We start from the raw sequence: 14,493 nt of genomic DNA, 5'->3' as shown, positions 1-14,493 counted from the left end.
CACTTGAAGTTTTTAAATCATGATTTGAGGACGTCAGTAACTTAGCTAGAGGTTGGGGGTCTATTCCAGGAGTGGGTGGGTGAGGTTCTGTGTCCTGTGACATGCAGAAGGGCAGACTAGATGATCATGATGGGTCCTACTTTTAAAATATATAAATTAAAAAAAATACAAAAAAAAATGGCCTTAAGTCAAGTGATCTCATGGGTTGAGTGGGGGAGAAACTGAGGCCACGCACAGCAGAGCCACACTCAGCTGCAAGGGTGCCGCAGAGGCGACGGTGACCTTCTATACAACTGGACAATTTCATTTGAAACATGTTAATTTCACTAAGCTCTGCTAGCACAAAAATATTCAAAAAACCCCAACCCCCCACCCCACCCAAGGCTGTTTCACTATGTGCTCTTAAAACCATTTCCATTAGCAAAGCTCCTTCTAAAAAGAACTCTCTCCAGTTAGCCTGCAGCACTGTTAGCTTAGAGACCTACAGGAGGACACATCGGCATTAGAACTTTGCATGCCTTAATGAGCGTCTGAGAAGGCTCAGCCTAGCACAGGGCGGCCTGGCCTGGAGAGCTGACACTCTCTGAGGAATTACAGGCCAGCAGCAGAAACAAAGTTACTTGTTGCTTTAATGGGTCCACCGAGGGCCATTAGAATGGCAATGCTGCCAGGGAAATGCAGGTCTCTGTGGCAGTCTCTGGGAGCTAATTAGAACAGAAAGTCAGAGGCATTGATTAAAGTTAGAGAAAGGAAGGGACAGCTCTGTTCCTAGGCAGATAGCCCTGATGGGAAAGCCAAAGGGGTCGAGCTGTTCATTCCAGCGACCTTTCGTAAATTCCATTAGACCCCCAGGTAGTGAGGGAATGTGATGGGGTTGGGGGGTGTGCTGTAGTGAACAGACAGTAAACAAACCTCAGTTTCCCACGAGGTTAGCAAAGGCGGCAGAGCCCAGGGGCAGTGAGCAAAAGGCAATTCCGGTTTCTAGGCCTCAGTGACTGATGGTCTGCTGCCTGCATCCCCACTCTGCCGATGTCCTCGGTCCTAACCCACAGCCCCTTCTCCCCCACCCCATCCCATCTCTGGCTCACACACACAGCTGTGCTGTGCCCTCAGTCCTGACCGCAGCCCCCTGCCCTGCTCCCTTACAGCTCTGCTGAAATCTCAGCCCTGACTTACAATACCTTTGTGTGCCCGTCCTAACGCTGCCCATACATTAGAGACATGAGCTATCATTGCTGCCCTGCCCCAAACACACAGTGCTGACAATTCCCTCCATCCTGACCCTTTGCGACTCAAGTTCACTGCCCCCCTGCACACACACACAGAGCTTGTCAAGCACCCTGCTGTGACTGGCAGTTTCCCCCTGCAGCATTCCCCTGTGTCTGCAGCACACAGGCTAAGGAGCCTGGCCAGGCCCTGCATCCTCAGACCTCTGGTATTTCTGTGGAGTTCTGAGCTCCGGCAGCACCTGCCACGCCAGGCCCAGACCAGAACTGAGCTGTCTCCATGCATCACAAGCAGCTTGCACACACACACCCCGTCCCAAAACAGGTGCCTTCCTTCAAAGAGGGCGCAGAAGGAAATACACCCCCACCCCCACCCGAGCGAGAGAAGAGGGCAGCAGGGATGCATGCACCTGGACCCACACATGAGCAGGGACAACAAACAACACACACACAAATACACAGCAGAGCCAGAGCCTCCGAGCAGGGGAACAGCCTCACACACATACTGTCCAGATACATAGGATCGATGCTGCGCCCCCGCTTTGGGCCATCCCTTGCAGGGACCCCTTCGATGGCTCAGACCCTAAAAGGTGTCTCACTCTCCTTCAGGGAGGGCCACGTGCCTCACCGCCTCCTGGACTGACCCCTGACTCCAGCCCCCTGCTTCATCCATGAGCTCTGTCCAGCGGAGCCAGACCCTGGAAGAGACGTTCCTCCCCCACTAACACTCAGGGAGCATGTGTGAAACAGCCGGTGTTTATTAGTCATGTGGACACAGCCTAGGAAGCTCTAGGTTAGCACAGAGAAATGAAGGTGAAAGAATCGTCCGTTTGATCAGCCCGGGCCCGCGAGCGAAGTGAACCCCATGTCCAGGCTGTGTCTGTCTGACCTCCGTAGTCAGTTCCCAGAGAGAGAGAGCATCCAGAAGTCACCTCTGCCCCCAGCTCACCCTCCCAGTCCTTCGTTCTCCAGCTGGGGAGAGGGGACTGTCTTTGCTCATTTTCCCTGGAGAAGGGGGAAATCCAGGCAGCAGTGGCATTATCTCTCCGCGTCCCCTTGTTCATCTGGTCACTTTCAACCAGTTCCTTAACACTCTTCATGTCACCCAGACAGGGAAGTGATGCACCATCCTGTGTCTTTTAGTCTTTCCTGAAAACACACGTCCCTTTTCCCCCCACTGGGTAACCTCCACCACATAGGGGAAACCGAGGCACGTAGCGGGTAATAAAATTTACCCCAAATTCCCCTTCCACCATTTAATACAACACAAAGTAATAGATCACCAAATATGTTTAAGCTTCTGTTATACTTCTGGGTCTTCATAGTATGAATTTGAATTAACCCTTGTGACTTGAGTGGGACTAATGCATTGGGTATCGAGACCGATTTTTCTCGAGGTCATTTCTAACCTTGGTCTCACTGGTGTAAGTTTGGAGAAGAAGAAAAGAATTCATCATAATAGTTTGGGTGTGATGGGGCTCCACAGACTTTAGCTTTAATAGCGGAGCTGGCCCTGCTCCTTTGTGACCTCAGCCAAATCACTTAGGCAAAAGTTTTCAAACTCAGGTGCCTAAAGGTAGCAGCAAAAAATCCCTATAATCAAAGTGACCAGACTTGTAGGTGTGTTGGGCACCTGCATTTCTCAGTGACCTGTCTAGGAACCAAGGCTGCCCAGCAATCGGGGGGAGGGGAGGAGAGAAGAAAAAGTTAAAAAGACTAAAACAGACCCATTAAGGCTAAGATTTTCAAACTGCCTAAGGGATTTGGATGCCCAATTTCTATTCATTTCTAGGAGGGTTAGGCACCTAACTTGTTTAACTCACTTGTGAAAATTCCACAAAGCACCTGAATCCTTTAAAACTGCCTCTTGGATACTGGGATTAGATGCTTTTGAAAGTGTGACCCATTCCCTCTCTGTGCTCAGTTTCCCAAATGGCGGCTGGGGCTGAGGTCTAGGTTGCCAGATGAGAGCTAAGTTTGACATTTTTGAAAGCAGCTTTATAGAAGCTAGATGTCCAAATCCCATTGAAATTCAATCAGATTTAGGTGCCTAATTCCAGCCTAATTATTATTAACTTTAGGTCCCCAAATTTGAAAATGTTGGCCCCAAATCAATCCATCTGCATGTGCTAAACTCCTCCTAAATCTGTTCATTTGGGAAAAGCAGAGGTTCCCAAATGAACAGGTTCATTGAGGAACAAGATGCTTAATGCTGAACGGTTGTTGTGAATAGCCATGGATCACAGTTTCGCTAAGAGACTCATGGATTCCCAGCTGTTCCAAGGCCGGAAGGGACCACTGTGATATAGTCTGTTCTGTGCACAGGCCAGAGACCTTCACCCCCTGACCCCAGCGGGGCGATGACACCTGATCGTGTGTTTGAGGCATTGGACTGGCCCTCGAAACTCACAGATCAGTTGCCAGCTTTGCCCCGACTCTCTGTGTGGCACTGAGCGGGTCACTTAGGCAGATGTTTTCACAAATGCAATGGGAACTGAATGTCCAAATCACCTAGTCAGGATTGGAAAATATCAACCTTAAACTCTCGGCCAGATCCTCAGCCATCGCTCCACTGGAGTCACCGGGCAGATCCCCAGCTGGTGTAACCCTGCTCTAGCTCCGCTGGAGTCACCTCATCCCTGCGTGTGCTCAGACACTACAGTGCTCAGAAGCATTTACCTACCTAGATAGACAATGGGGACAGAACCTTCCCCACTGAGATTAAAGTCCAACCTCCCATTGGCGCCGGCCTCACCAGGATTGGGGCCTACACGCGTTACTCGCTGATGACTTAACAATACAAAGGCAAATCTCAGCAGGTGTCTGGGGTGCTGCGATCCCATCCACAGTCCAAGCACCCCAACCAGCCCTTGGTGCACACAGGTCAGTCTGACTCAGCGGAGCAAACACTCAGGGCCTGGGTCCCCATGGGTCAGAGCTTGAGTCCTGCTGAGACTCGGGTCCAAGCCCTGTCATTGTGCAGTGTGGACACGGGTCAAGCCGCAGACCCAAGTCAGAAGGTCTGCACAGTGCAGTATGGACATGTTAGCACAACTGTGAGACCCAGGTCCAGCAATGTAAACCCAGGCTTCCAATGCAGTGTGGACACTCGAGCACAGGCTTGGAAACACCGAGTCCACAAACCCGGGTTTACAATGCAGTATAGAAAACAACCTCGGAGACTGATCCGCTCCAGAGCAGTTCCACACCTTCGGGGGGGCTCGCAAAGACTGGGTCAGGCTGTCTTTTCCAGAAACAAGGAAACAAAGGACTTCTGCTCTGAAAGGATGAGCTTGGACTGACTCGGATCCATCGAATGGACAGGACCTTCTGGGCTGGTGGAATGATTGGAAAGACTCTGACCTGCTGGGGCCCCGTAAAACTGATGGGTGACTCCTGCTATGCTCAGTGTGTTTACATCTGTTAATTGTCTTTTCTCTGTGACGCTCTTCCCACAGGAGAAGCAACGAGTCCTGAGTCCCAGACCCCCCTGCTCGACTCACTAGGCCACATTGGCCTCCAGGAACCAAAAGAGAACCCGGGAACACCATGGACCAGTCCCTACTCCAGTTCCCAGCATGCAAAGCGCAGCCTGAGCCAAGGAGAGGACCTGGGACCCAGGACTAGATGGGCATGGACAAGGCATTACAGGCTGGAGGGTTCACATATTACTGAGTGTGCTACAGTACGTGAGGCCATTTATGGCCACATATGTGTGAGTACAGACGGTCGTATGATTTTATTTTGTGTGTGGGGATTTTCTGTCTATCTAGCTAGAGGCTCAGGTATACATACTGGACCTGCTTCAAAGTCCACTGGAGTCAGCTGGACTATCCAAAGGCGCCAAAGGGAGCTAGGCAATTAGCTTCTACCAACGGAGTTTATCTGAAGACCATTGAAAAGACTCACTCCGGCTGGAGTTTCCAANGTAAACAAACCTCAGTTTCCCACGAGGTTAGCAAAGGCGGCAGAGCCCAGGGGCAGTGAGAAAAAGGCAATTCCAGGTTTCTAGGCCTCAGTGACTGATGGTCATTGCTGTCCTGCCCATAACTCTCAGCTCTGCCGATGTCCTTGGTCCTAACCCACAGCCCCCTTCTCCTCTAACGCATCCCCTCTCTGGGCTCACATACACACAGCTGTGCTGTTGCCCCTCAGTACTGATCCACAGCCTCCTGTTGTCCCAGCCCTGACTCCCTTACAGCTCTGCTGACAGATCTCAGCCCTGATTTACAATACCCCCATTGTGTCTGTCCTAACGCTGCCCATACATCAGAGACATGAGCTATCATTGCTGCCCTGCTCCAAACACACAGTGCTGACAATTCCCCTCCATCCTGACCCTTTGCGATTCAAGTTCACCGCCCCCCCTGCACACACACACACACACACCTCTGTCAATGCACCACTGCTGTGACTGGCAGTTCTCCCCCTGCAGCATTCCCCTTGTGTCTGCAGCACACAGGCTAAGGAGCCTGGCCCAGGCCCTGCATCCTCAGACCTCTGGTATTTCTGTGGAGTTCTGAGCTCCGGCAGCACCTGCCACGCCGGGCCCAGACCAGAACTGAGCTGTCTCCATGCATCACAAAGCAGCTTGCGCGCGCACACACACACACACACACACGTCCCAAGAACAGGTGCCCTTCCTTCCAAGAGGGCGCAGAAGGGAAATACACACCCCACCCCCACACTCCGAGCGAGAGACGAGGGCAGCAGGGATGCATGCACTTGCACCCACACACTGAGCAGCAGACAACAAAACACACACACACAAATACACAACAGATCCCAGAGCCTCCGGCAGGGGGAACAGCATCACACACATACTGTTCCAGATACATAGGATTAATGCTGCACCCCCAGCTTTGGGCCAGTCCCTTGCAGGACCCCCTTCGCTGGGCCAGACCCCAAAAGGGTCTCACTCTCCCTTCAGGGGAGGCCACGTCACCTCACCGCCTCTTGGACTGACCCCAGACTCCAGCCCCCCTGCTTCATCCCATGACCTCTGTCCAGCGGAGCCAGACCCTGGAAGAGACGTGTCCGCTTGGCAAGGACCCAGGCGTCTCCCTCAGTAACACTCAGGGAGCGTGTGTGAAACAGTCGGTTTATTAGTCATGTGGACACAGCCTAGGAAGCTCTTACGTTAGCACACAGAAATGAAGGTGAAAGAATCGTCCATTCTGACCAGCCTGGGGCCCCGCCGAGCCAAGGTGAACCCCACGTCCAGGCTGCGTCTGTCTGACTTCTGTAGTCAGTTCCCAGGAGAGAAAGAGCATCCAGAAGTCAGGTCTGACCCCCAGCTCACCCCTTCCCATTCGTTCGTTCTCCAGCTGTGCGGAGGGGGATAAGTCCTTGCTCATTTTCCCTGCGAGAAGTGGGGAAATCCAGGCAGTGCTGTCATTATCTCTCCGGTCCCCTTGTTCATCTGGGTCACTTTCAACCAGTTCCTTAACGACTCTTCATGCCACCCAGACAGGGAGGTGATGCGACACCCTTGTGTCTTTTAGTCTTTCCTGAAAACACACGTAGCCCTTTTCCCCCCACTGGGTAACCTCGCACCACATGGGGAAACCGAGGCACGTAGCAGGGTCATAAAAATATTACCCCAAATTCCCCCTTTCTCACATATTTACATACACACAAAGTAATACATCACCAAATATGTTTAAGCTTCTGTTATACTTCTGGGTCTTCATAGTATGAATTAGAATTAACCCTTGTGACTTGAGTGGGACTAATGCATTGGGGTATCCGAGACCCTGATTTTTCTCCGGAGGTCAATTTCTAACCTTGGTCTCACTGGTGTAAGTTTGGAGAAGAAGAAGAAGAATTCATCATAATAGTTGGACAAGTGATGCTCCACAGACTTTGCTTAAGAGCGGAGTTGCCTGCCTTCCTGTGACCTCAGCAAACACTAGGCAAAAGTTGCAAACTCGCGCCAAGTAGCCAGCAAAAATCCTACTAATCAAGTGACGACGGTAGGTGGTGGCACCTGCTTTTGCTCAGTGACCTGTCTTTAGAACCAAGGCTGCCCCGCAAGCCGGGGGGAGGGAGGAGAGACGAAAAGTTAAAAAGACAAAACAACATTAAGGCGAAGAGGTGCAAACTCCTTAAGAGTGAGGCCCAAGGTCGAGCAGGTCTAGGAGTTTTAGCACCTCACGTGGGGAACTACGTAAATTGCCCACAAGCACGGAAATACGGAAAACCCTGCCCGGGGAATCGGGGTGAGCTTAGGCCGTACGCATACGCTCCCCTCAACTCTTCATACGCAGGGCTCGCCAGCTAGGCACCAAAAGGGGGGGCTTCGTGTGGCGGAGCAGAGAGATCAGGACCCAGTTTTGGCAAGTGTAGAGACCTTAACTGAGGGTGGGACAATTTCGATACTCAGAGACTGAATTTATGAAGAGCAGAGATCCGCCGCACAACTCCAGTCTACTTAGAAGGCGCACTCATCGAAGAGGTGAGGTGTTGCCTCCTTTCTACATAATTCCTTGAATGCGAATTATTAAACTAGGTCCCCAGAATGGAAAATTTGGCTCCTCACATCGAGTCAAGTGCCAAACGGCTAAGCGATATATCTCCTCTCGATAATCCTCGTAGTCAAGCTTGTCGCTGAGATGGAGAGGTGTGACCACTTTTTAAATGAGAGTAATATGTCGATATATGCTTAGCGGAAACTTGGTGGAACAGCCAGGAGCAAGTTCCGTACACAACTCCCTGTGAGCTGAGTCCTAGCGGTTCCGACCACGGATCGATCCATTCTGGTCCAATCTATTACATTTCCCGCCGCTACAAGCATCAGCATCCCAGTTCCCTCTGGTGTATCCTATGAACCCAAGGGCATCGTGAATCGTTTGATGTGGGATGAGCATGACTGCCCTCAGACTCTACAGATCTCTTTCCCTGCTTTGCGCCCACTGCTTGCTGTGCGCAGCTCTAGCTGGGGTCACTTTTAGGTGATTTTTCAAACTAAATGCAATGAACTGTGTGTCCAAATCACCTAGTCAGTGATTGGAAAATACCAACCTAAAATCTGCCAGATCCGTCACCCGTCGCTTCCAACTGGCAGTCGACTGGACAGATCCCAGTTGGTGGGCACCTGCTCTAGCTCCGCTGGAGTCACCTCATCCTGCTGTGCTCAGAACACAGTGCTCAGATGCATTTACCTACCAAATAGACAATGGGGGCACTGAACTGTCCCACTGAGCTTAATATCCAACCTGCTATTCTAGCGCAGGCTCCACAGGATGGGGCCTACTGTTACTCGCTGATACTGAACCAATACCAAAGGGCCAAATCTCAGCAGGTGTCTGGGGCTGCGGATCCAGTCCTCACAGTCCAAGCTTCCCCATAGCCAAGCCTCTTGGTGCTTTAGATTTTTGATGACAAAACAGGGAAGCATTTTGGAAAGCCAACCGGTAAGAGAAAAGACAGCAATACTGGCAGCTGTCAATGAAATTCTGCGTTGCTCATGCATGCGTCAGAGGGCAGCAAAGGATAAGTGAATGAGAATGAAGTCAGCATTATAGGGACTGGACGGAGTAGGGTGTACTTATTCGCATACTCTTCTGGCCTTGGAAACTTTCGAGCCATCTTCCTCGTGATAACACAGCCCTAGACACAATTCGCAGTTTCTATGATTATCAGAGTTCGGATGTAAGACACAGGAGGTCTATTGTCCTGCTCGACTTCGCCCCGGTGAGGCCTCAGCTGGCTGGTACGTGTCAGCTTTTCGGGCATCCGTATCACTTAGGAAAGATGTGTCGAATTTGGAGATAAGCTCAGAGGAGAGAACAAAAATATGAAAGAGGGTTAGAAAGCCTACCCGCATGAGGAAGTGTTCAAAAATGGCATTGTTTAGCTTGAAAGTAAAAGAAACATGAGGGGACCTGTCTTTCAAAAGTAAGGGCTGTTCTAAAGAGAGAAGTCCATTGTCTCCTTCCACTGAAGGAGGAGAAGCAGCAATGGCTTATCTGCCAGCAAGGAGATTCAGTTAGATAAAGAAAACTCTAACTCAGGGTAGTTGACTTGGAACAGCGCCAAGGGAGTTGTGAATCCCCACACTGAGTTTTAAGAACAGGTTGATCAAACACCGCAGTGTTCATGAGTCTAAGTTTACTCTAGCTGACTCAAAGATTAATGACTTATTCCAAAGGAGTTCTGAAATACATTGATAATGAAGTTTCTTGTTCATAACTATTCTGGTTCAGTAATTGATCAAGAGTTACTCTCATGTATCTAGGATCATACTGCACCCACACTCATGACTCCCAAGTATTTTTCAAGTTACCTCATAGCACACCCTGGAAGTGGGTATATCATCATCGCATCCCTATTTTCAAGGGAACTGAGGCACAAAGCAATGAGTGACCTACCCACGGCTTCAACTATGATTCGGTGATAGAGCTGAGATTGAACCCAGCACCCATTGTTCCCAATCCAGGAATCACTGAGATTCCGCTGCCCAGTCTTAGATAACACACCATCAATACTAAATTTGGGACCATCCTATATTAAGTTTATAGTACACTGTGGCCAGAATTTACATAACTCCAGGGAGGTTACAGTCCACTCTCCAGAACCAAAATGTGGGCAGAGGGGAGGAAGTAAAGCAAAGCAACTCACCGTCTATGTCTACACTGACCCTGCCCTGGCTCTGATTCCACTCTGAGCCCAAGCCCCTTCTGCGTGCACACAGTCAGTCTGACTCACGGAGCAAACACTCAGGGCCTGGTCTAGGATGCTGCTAGGGGATGGGCAGAGCTTGAGTCCTGCTGAGACTCGGTCCAAGTCCCTGCATTTGCAGTGTGGACACGGGTCAAGCCACAGATCGAGTCAGAAGGTCTGCACCGTGCAGTATGCAGTTAGCACTACTGTGAGACCAGTCCAGCATTGTAAACCCAGGCTCAATGCAGTGGTGACATTAGCACGCGCTTGAACAAACGAGTCCACAAGCCCGGGTTTACAAGCAGTGTAGAACACCTCCGGAGACGATCCGGTCCAGAGAAGTTCCATAATCCTCGAGGGGCACCACGACTGGTCAGCTGGCTTTTCCAGAAACAAGGAAACAAAGAGACTTGCGCTCTGAAGGATGAGCTGGGACTGAACCTGACATCGATGACAAGAGACCTTACTGGCGGTGAAGATTGGAGAACCTGAGTGTGCTGGGCCCTAGACTGATGGGGATCCCTTGCATACATCGGGTTTACATCTGTTAATTGTGCTTTCTCATGTGACGATTTTCCAACAGGAGAAGCCAGGAGCCTGATTACCAGGACCCTCCTGCTCGACCCACTAGCCACATTTGCCACCAGGAACCAAAGAGAAGCCCGGAACCGTCCATGGGCCAGTCCCCTACTCCAGTCCCAGCATGCAAAGGCCGCCAAGCCAAATAGAGAACCGTAGGACTAGATGGCTGTGGACAGCAATTTTAGTCTGTGGAAGGTCGACTTTTATCGTGTGCATAGTCAAGTGACAAGTACATGCGGTGCCATTTATGCCAAAGTGGAGTAAGACGTCGTATGATTTATTTTCTGTGTGGTGATTTTCCTATCTATCTAGCTAAAGCTAAGTATACATACTGGCTGCTTCCAATGTCCACTGGAGTCAGCTGACTTATCCAAAGCAAGGGAGCTAAGCCATTTAGCGGCTACCAACGAATGACTGAGACCATTGAAAACTCACTCCTGCTGGAGATTTCCAGTGGAGCTGGTGTCGATAAACATGATAGCTAAGGGTTAATGTGTCTTTTACCTGGAAGGTTAACAGGACCGGATTTTTCAAGCTTAGGAGGATAGTTTGGGCGTGTTTTCTGTTGTCTGGGTCTTGTCTTGTTCTGTGCTCCTCACTATGAGAGATCTATTTCAGTCCCAAATCTCTGTTTCCCAGTTGTAAGTACAAAGGTTATTGTGCACTGTGTATTGGCAAAGTTATTTGCATCTGTGTATCTGGCTGTGAGCTGTTATTTGGCTATTAATGCTACTTTAAGGTGTATTGTTTGTGGATAAGCTGTTATCCCTTTTCTATTGTTATCGCTTTCTTAAGTGAAAGCCCTGTATCTTACCATCTAGATTCAGAGAACTGTTATTCTATCTTCTTTTTTATTAAAAGTTTGCTTTTTAAACCCTTCTTTTTCTAGTTGACCCACCAGAAATGGGAGAAGAAAGCGGGGGAGAAAACTGCTCATCTGTTAATCGAGTCGCGGGGCGTGAAAGAGCTACGGGGGGAAGAGAGTAGAACTTGTCCTCTTGGTTTGTTCTCTTTGTGAGAGAGGAACATGTTCTTGGTCTATGGTATGAAGGGTTGGCAAATCAGAATACTGTCATGGTTAGCTCCAGATGAGAAGTCTGGTAGTGTGATCTAGGTGGTGTCGCAATCAAGAGTTTATTTCCCTTTGGGTAAGACCAGACCGGCTACTCCATGTCTCTGGATTCCCAGGAAGTTTGGTGGAGCCAAGTGTCAGACCAAGATCACGGGACAATGTGCGCTTGGTGGCAGCAGTTCACCCAAGCTAAGTGTGTGACCTAGTGGTATCTTCGCTACGAGTCCAGTTTATCTGAAGACCATTGAAAAGACTCACTCCGGCTGGAGTTTCCAATGGGAGCTGGTTCCCCAGCTCTCTCTGAAAGACCCTTTCCTCTGACTTCATTGGGTTTGGAACAGGATGATAGGTTGGGATTGGCAAAGAGGCCAAACCCCCTGGAACTGGGTGCTTCAACCACTTCTTCCAAAATCCCAGCCACAGGGTTTAATTTGCAAAAGACCAGTAATATGGGCTGAAATTCTGTGCCCGTTGAAGTCGAAGACAAAACAACCCTGGATTACAATGGGACCAGGATTTCACTGCTGGTATCGAAGTGCCACTATTCACAGCGGGAAGTGAGAATTAGGATCTCTGAATTCCATCTGGCCTTTGGGGAAATCTCAGTCCCAGGGCAGTATTCCTTCAGGTTTTAAGGCAATTAAATCAATTACCTGGTATCTTAATCCTTCCCCAGAGTCTCTGCACCATGCAGGGCAGGTAGCTGTGATTGGACTCCAGGTGCTTTAAATTGAATTTGTTGAGTTGCCTTCTCAGACACGGAAAGGCTGAAATAGGGACATGACCCAGCACAGAGTCATGTGGTGAAAGCTGTTCAAAGTGGGTCAGGGCTGGTTAACATAAAGAGGGAAAACTGTTTGCTTCTTCCTTATGCTCCTGCAGTTTCTTGACAAAAATAGCACTTTCTTTCCAGGAGATTAACCAGCTGATGGTTTTCTTTGTTTGCTTGAGTCCCAGGATGTTCTGAGAAGGGCTCCGTGCTGCCCAGGATAGACACAGCATAAGCATTAACCGTCAATATGGATGGTCAGGTTTTAAGCATTTCTTCCTGTGATAGAGAATTCAGCAGCTGGTGAATGGGGACGGATTCACAACATGCAGCATGGGACACGCTTCCTCCATCTGCTGCCTGTTTCCACCTTTCAGCCTTCACCATGGAGTCGCATTTGCCAACACAACAATGTTCAGCTGGAAAATGTCTGACCAGCTCTAGTCCAGACCTAGACAGAGAGGAAATGAAGAATTATGCGAATCACTGCGCTCCTGTTTGCGTTCAGGATTCTCTAGCAAAGAGAAATCTGCCATGATGACAAAATGAGGTTGCGTTTGGACAAGCAAAGATCCTGTTGATCTGTCTGTCTGTCCAATAGCTGAACTCCGCAGAGATGGGACTAGGTTTACACTCGATGGCTCATGCAGGGTGAGGTCAGCACAGTCACATCTGCACCCCCTGTTGGCTCTTGGGGCTCCCAGTTGAATGCCCAAGGTAGTCTGGGGAGCAGGTACGGGGATCCCAGGGGGGCTCAGAGCCCGAAGACAGCAGGACCAACGCTGCAGCCCAGCAGGGCGTTGGCGGCTTCCAGGCACTCACTCAGCCGGGCCCCTGAAATGAGAGGGGGGTCAGTGGAGAGACACCGGCTCAGGGAACAAGGGGAGGGCCTGGGGGCAAAGGGAAGAGAGCTCACAGCACATGGGGCACTGGCATGGGGGTTGGGAAGCTGGGAAGTAAAGGTCCTCAGGGGTGGGGCATGGAAACCCCAGAAGGATGCTGGGATTGGGATGGGGAGAGGCTGGGAACGGAGGCTTTCGAGGGCTGGGCTGTGGGGCCCTGGGGGGCAGGAATCTCAGAGATGGGGGCCCTGGGATCCATGGGACACAGGTTCTCAGGGCCTTGAAGGGGGCTGGGCTATGGGACATGGGGAGAGGGTCATGGCTGTGGGCCATGGGGACAGAGGGGTGAGGATGGAGGTTCCTGGGGCCCAGGCTCAGAGGCCCCATGAGGCAGGGGCTCTTGGGGGTTGAGACCCTGGACACTGTCCTTGCCCCCCACCTCCCTGGCATCCTCTCACCTTCTCGGTCCTGCACCCAACCCACAGACTTGGCCTCCAGCAGCTCCCACTCATTGCGCTGCCCCACAGCCCGGTCGTGCAGCCAGACCACGGCTAGCACTGTGGCCCAGATGCTGGGGGTCATGTCCTGAGGGGGGCAGGAGGAGGAAGACAGCCTGAGTCAGTGCCTGGCCTGCCCCCCCATCCCCGACCAGCCCTAGGGACCCCCCCATTCCAGTCCCCCCCAACTCAGAGGGTTCCTAGCACCCCCGCTCCAGCACCGTGGACTCCCTACCCAGATGCCCAGTGCCATGCTTGGGGGTAGGGAGACGGCCTGACAAAGGGCCCGGCCTGGGCACCTCCACCTGGCCCTTGACCCCCTTGATACAATGCTCCGACCCCATTAGGGGGTTCCCAGCCCCCCAATCTGGGCCTGTCTCGCCCACCGGGCTCCAGGTTCAGGGGTCATTTAATCTAATCACCCTCCAACTCCCCCCCACCAGCCTGGGTCACCCCCAATCCCATCTGAGAGCAGAGAAGATGCCCAATCAATAGCACCTGCCCCCCATCTCTCCCTTCCTCTCTTCTTTGCACCCTCCCTCCCCCCCCCACCTCCCTGGGTATCCTCTCCCTGGCATCGGTCTCGCTCACCCCCAGCATAGCAGCCAGACGGGGGTCCAGGTCCCACAAACCATCAGCATTTTGCAGAGACACCAGCCTCATCAAGGGAGACTCCTCCGGTGCCCACTCTGGGAAGAGACCAGATGGGGCTGGTAAAGGGTTGTGGGTTCAGAACAGCAACATGGCTTGGCCAGGCTGGGGGACAGCCAATCTGAACTGTAACCCTCTGTGTGTCCTTAACTCTGTCCCTCCAGGGGTGTCCTTAATCTGCTCCTCTGCA

General features: G+C 51.2%; 1 long non-coding RNA gene across 1 annotated transcript; it reads right to left on the bottom strand.

Annotated features, from left to right (window-relative positions):
• Nucleotides 1-11,781: 11,781 nt before the first annotated feature.
• On the bottom strand, nt 11,782-14,472 carry LOC116832041 (uncharacterized). Its single transcript, XR_012654841.1, has 3 exons — nt 14,205-14,472; nt 13,614-13,740; nt 11,782-13,147 (listed from the first exon to the last, which is right to left on the bottom strand). It is a non-coding gene; the product is annotated as an uncharacterized LOC116832041 (long non-coding RNA).
• Between the last annotated feature and the right edge of the window lie 21 nt (nt 14,473-14,493).

The sequence above is a fragment of the Chelonoidis abingdonii genome, chromosome 25 (assembly GCF_003597395.2).
Source record: "Chelonoidis abingdonii isolate Lonesome George chromosome 25, CheloAbing_2.0, whole genome shotgun sequence".
Lineage (NCBI taxonomy): Eukaryota > Metazoa > Chordata > Testudines > Testudinidae > Chelonoidis > Chelonoidis abingdonii.
The sequence above is the reverse complement of the archived record's forward strand: the minus strand, read 5'-3'. Positions and strand labels throughout refer to the sequence as shown.